Genomic DNA, 5,000 nt, shown 5'->3' with positions numbered 1-5,000 from the left:
AGGTCAATTGGTGTGAATTGTCCCTTGATATTTATTTATTTATTTATTTATTTATTTATTTATATATTATAAAAACCATAATTATGAACGAGGCAAGTGACTGTGCACCATCACAGTCGATCATAAATAAACTAAAAAAAAAAAAAAAATGTTGGAAACTCCCCGGCTTAACCGACTTTGATAAAACGTGTCTAAGAACCATAGCCAACTACTAAACTACTTTGGATAGGCGGAGGAGACAGACAGACAGACGGACGGACGGACGGACGGACGGACGGACGGACGGACGGACGGACGGACGGACGGACGGACGGACGGACGGACGGACGGACGGACAGACGGACAGACAGGCGGACGGACGGACGGACGGACGGACACGGACGGACGGACGGACGGACGGACGGACGGACGGACGGACGGACGGACGCACACACACAGGGTAGAGTTTGCGCAGACGAAATTATCAAGCCGCCACTCGCTTTGAGTCGGCTCTATCCACGGACGTAGGAGATGAGACGAAAGATGCGCGTGCGCATGTTCCGGTTCGTTTTTGTAGAGTCGTTATTGAGTGGTTTTTTTTTTTGTGAATGATGTGTGTGTATTTGTGCGGCGCGCGCGCAGATAAATAAGCGAAGAGCGAGCGTGGGGACCACACAACCGATATAAGTATTTTGTTACTTTATTTTTTAAAGTAAAAAGGTGCTTTGATTTGGAATGTGTGGTTGGTTGCTCGAGCTCTGCTCTGCCGGGCCGCGCGCCAACATATACAACAAAACAAACAAACAAAAAAAAAACCATATCAGCCGGCCGCCAGAAAAAGGGAGAATGAAGAGATAGACAGATAGATCAGACTATTTGATAGTTGTCTAATGATTGATGTAATGCGAGCTGAGACGTCGTTTTGGGTAGCAATACCGACATGGCGACGTGACTGACAATCAGCAATATATATAAAACTTGGACGCTTGCGATCCTGCGTTATCATCACAATACGACGATCGGGCTAATTCGTGGCTTGTTCACGATTAGACTTGATTGTTGTAATCTCGGGTGATAGCGCGCAGAGATCGCGCGTCGGGTCGAGCCCCCTCGCTGGGGCGAGACTTTAAACACGCCCTACGATGATCGTACAATACCGATTGAACGTCGGATCGCGCACGTACTGGCAAACGCACCACGTCCCCGTGTCCCCCCGTACGCAATGGTCGTACGGGCCAAGCGATGGTTTTGTGTGGCTGCATTGTCTCCACGTGCGGCGCCCGACACGGTAATTGTCGGTTCGAGCGGCTGCGGGTGTTTTCGAATGTGCTCTCTATTGCCGAGCGTCGTGCCTTATCCGCGACTGTGTCAAAAGTAATACTAGTCGTCTTTACGGACGTGTCGTGATTTATATATGTGCCTGGTAGTCGAGGAATGTTCATTTTTGGGCGCTGACAAACGCGCTCGTGGCGTTGGCGCGCTAATACCGTGCCTGCGCCACAAAAACTAACAAAAGCGATAATCCACCGTGTTGACACGCGTGTTGGGTGATTGTTTTTGATAGAATAAAATAACAAACGGCACGTCGCGCTCGCTCTCAGACTAAGAGACGAGACGGGCGCGGCGTCATGCTCGTAGAACTGTGTGCGCGGGGCGAGTTGGGGCGTCGTCGGGCCAATCGCTCGGCGGCCAACCTCTCTCTCTCCCCCCGTCAAGTTCGGCGGACGCGTGTGTTCGACAATTTTAACGAATTGTTCGCAACGACAGCTCCCTGGTTGATCCTGCCAGTAGTTATATGCTTGTCTCAAAGATTAAGCCATGCATGTCTCAGTGCAAGCCGTATTAAGGCGATACCGCGAATGGCTCAATATATCAGTTTTGGTTCCTTAGATCTTACTCAGTTACTTGGATAACTGTGGTAATTCTAGAGCTAATACATGCAATCAGAACTCTGACCAGTGATGGGATGAGTGCTTTTATTAGATCAAAACCAATCGGCGGAGGGCCTCGCGTCCGAAGTCGTAACATTTTGATGAATCTGGATAACTTTTGCAGATCGCACGGTCCAGTACCGGCGACGCATCTTTCAAATGTCTGCCTTATCAACTTTCGATGGTAGTTTCTGCGACTACCATGGTTGTCACGGGTAACGGGGAATCAGGGTTCGATTCCGGAGAGGGAGCCTGAGAAACGGCTACCACATCCAAGGAAGGCAGCAGGCGCGCAAATTACCCACTCCCGGCACGGGGAGGTAGTGACGAAAAATAACGATACGGGACTCTTACGAGGCCTCGTAATCGGAATGAGTACACTTTAAATATTTTAACGAGGAACAATTGGAGGGCAAGTCTGGTGCCAGCAGCCGCGGTAACTCCAGCTCCAATAGCGTATACTAAAATTGTTGCGGTTAAAAAGCTCGTAGTTGCATTTGTGCTGCGCGCTGTCGGTGCACCGCATCCGCGGTGATACTGACACGTTTGCGGAGCATATCGTCGGTGAGCCGGCGGTCAAACGCCGGTTCAATATCAAAATCCTATCGCGATGCTCTTCAGTGAGTGTCGAGGTGGGCCGACAATTTTACTTTGAACAAATTAGAGTGCTCAAAGCGGGCTCAAAATGCTGCTTGAATATTTCGTGCATGGAATAATAGAATATGATCTCGGTTCTATTTTGTTGGTTTTCAGAACTCCGAGGTAATGATTAATAGGGATAACTGGGGGCATTCGTATTGCGACGTTAGAGGTGAAATTCTTGGATCGTCGCAAGACGAACATCAGCGAAAGCATTTGCCAAAGGTGTTTTCATCAATCAAGAACGAAAGTTAGAGGTTCGAAGGCGATTAGATACCGCCCTAGTTCTAACCGTAAATATGTCATCTAGCGATCCGCCGACGTTACTACAATGGCTCGGCGGGCAGCTTCCGGGAAACCAAAGATTTTGGACTCCGGGGGAGTATGGTTGCAAAGCTGAAACTTAAAGGAATTGACGGAAGGGCACCACCAGGAGTGGAGCCTGCGGCTTAATTTGACTCAACACGGGAAATCTCACCAGGCCCGGACACCGGAAGGATTGACAGATTAACAGCTCTTTCTTGATTCGGTGGGTGGTGGTGCATGGCCGTTCTTAGTTGGTGGAGCGATTTGTCTGGTTAATTCCGGTAACGAACGAGACTCTAGCCTGCTAAATAGGCGTCGCCATTTAGGTGCGCGCGATCGTTCGCGGTCGTGCAACTCACTGGCGACGTATTAAAATTCTTCTTAGAGGGACCGGCGGTTTCGAGCCGCACGAGATTGAGCAATAACAGGTCTGTGATGCCCTTAGATGTCCTGGGCCGCACGCGCGCTACACTGAAGGAATCAGCATGTTCTCCTTGGCCTAGAGGCCCGGGCAACCCGTTGAAACTCCTTCGTGCTGGGGATTGGGGTTTGCAATTATCCCCCATAAACGAGGAATTCCTAGTAAGCGCGAGTCATAAGCTCGCGTTGATTAAGTCCCTGCCCTTTGTACACACCGCCCGTCGCTACTACCGATTGAATGATTTAGTGAGGTCTTCGGACCGACACGCGGTGGCCTCACGGCCGTCGGCGTTGCTGGGAAGTTGACCAAACTTGATCATTTAGAGGAAGTAAAAGTCGTAACAAGGTTTCCGTAGGGGAACCTGCGGAAGGATCATTAACGTATTGCGCGCCTCTTGTTTGTTGTTAACACGACGACGACGTCGCACGCGTATACCTTAACATAATCCGATATAATGAGAGAAGCACGCGCGTTATGGACACACACTATTCAGTTGTTATACATTATTATAACACTGTTGTGTGTGTGTCCAGGACGTGCGTGTTTCGGCGAGCGCTTCCCGCGCGCGCTTCCGGCGGGAGAGAGCGGGCGCTGCCCGAGCTCGCGTCGCGTCAGACGCGCGGCGTGTCGCTAGACAGGACGGGGCACAAACCCGCGCCCCGTTCGTCGCGATGCGTACGCGCTCTAGAGCGAACGTCAACCGTCCGAAGCGCCCCCGAGGCGCACGCGGAGTGCGGTGTATGTATTTTTTTTTTTTTTTTTTCTGCATGGAAGAAAATTAAAATTTTTTTTTTTTTTTTTTTTACATATTATATACAGGTAAACCACGGAGGTGATGAAACTATTACCCTGGACGGTGGATCACTTGGCTCGCGGGTCGATGAAGAACGCAGTTAACTGCGCGTCATAGTGTGAACTGCAGGACACATTTGAACATCGACAATTCGAACGCACATTGCGGTCCGTGGAGACACATCCAGGACCACTCCTGTCTGAGGGCCGGCTGCATAAATAGACGATATTTATATTGTTGCTGTCACATTGCTCGCGTTAATGGAATTACACATTAATATATCAGCGATGGTATGTTTGGTGTGTTTTCGACGACGGAGAGCTAATGGCGGTTCGCGCTGGGCGATTCTGTTGCACTGTGCGTCCGTTCAAATATTATATAAATGGTATGGCGTGCTGTTACGCTGTATTCGTACTGCGCGTCAGTGCGACTCGCGTACGGCGCACACACAACACTGTGAGTAACATTATGGTGGGGTTGTAAAGCGTCGCCATCGTGACGGTCGCGCTGACGTTATAACGGCACGCCGCAAACGCCACACGTAGGCGGACTCGACGTCCGAAGAGCGCATCGACGCCGTCGCCGCCGCCCAGCGCGCCTGCGTCGTCGTCGTAGCGCTGACCGGATATCGTGTCTGCCTCCATTTTTTATCGTTGGCCTCAGATCAGGGAGGATCACCCGCCGAATTTAAGCATATTAGTAAGCGGAGGAAAAGAAACTAACAAGGATTTCCTTAGTAGCGGCGAGCGAACAGGAATATGCCCAGCACTGAATCCCGCGGTCGTAACTGGTCGCGGGAGATGTGGTGTTCGGGAGGTTCCGCTTTCTCGTCGCCGCGACTCCTGTCCAAGTTCGTCTTGAACGGGGCCGTTTTCCCGTAGAGGGTGCCAGGCCCGTAGCGACGGAGGGCGGCGACGAGAGGGACTCTCCT

General features: G+C 50.9%; 3 non-coding genes across 3 annotated transcripts in view; all 3 read left to right on the top strand.

Moving 5' to 3' along the window:
* The first annotated feature begins 1,747 nt into the window (after positions 1 to 1,747).
* Positions 1,748 to 3,654, top strand: LOC141444007 (small subunit ribosomal RNA). The gene has a single exon (XR_012453112.1). It is a non-coding gene; the product is annotated as a small subunit ribosomal RNA (ribosomal RNA).
* Positions 3,655 to 4,121: 467 nt separating this feature from the next.
* On the top strand, positions 4,122 to 4,278 carry LOC141444013 (5.8S ribosomal RNA). Its single transcript, XR_012453118.1, has one exon. It is a non-coding gene; the product is annotated as a 5.8S ribosomal RNA (ribosomal RNA).
* A 445-nt stretch (positions 4,279 to 4,723) lies between these two features.
* The window catches only part of LOC141444010 (large subunit ribosomal RNA), a 3,937-nt gene continuing 3,660 nt past the window's right edge, over positions 4,724 to 5,000 (top strand). Inside the window, exon 1 of the ribosomal RNA XR_012453115.1 lies at positions 4,724 to 5,000. This exon is cut by the window's right edge and continues 3,660 nt beyond it. This is a non-coding gene — a ribosomal RNA (large subunit ribosomal RNA).

The sequence above is a fragment of the Choristoneura fumiferana genome, chromosome 28 (assembly GCF_025370935.1).
Source record: "Choristoneura fumiferana chromosome 28, NRCan_CFum_1, whole genome shotgun sequence".
NCBI classification, from domain to species: Eukaryota; Metazoa; Arthropoda; class Insecta; order Lepidoptera; family Tortricidae; genus Choristoneura; species Choristoneura fumiferana.
This window is presented reverse-complemented; position numbering and strand designations above follow the sequence as displayed.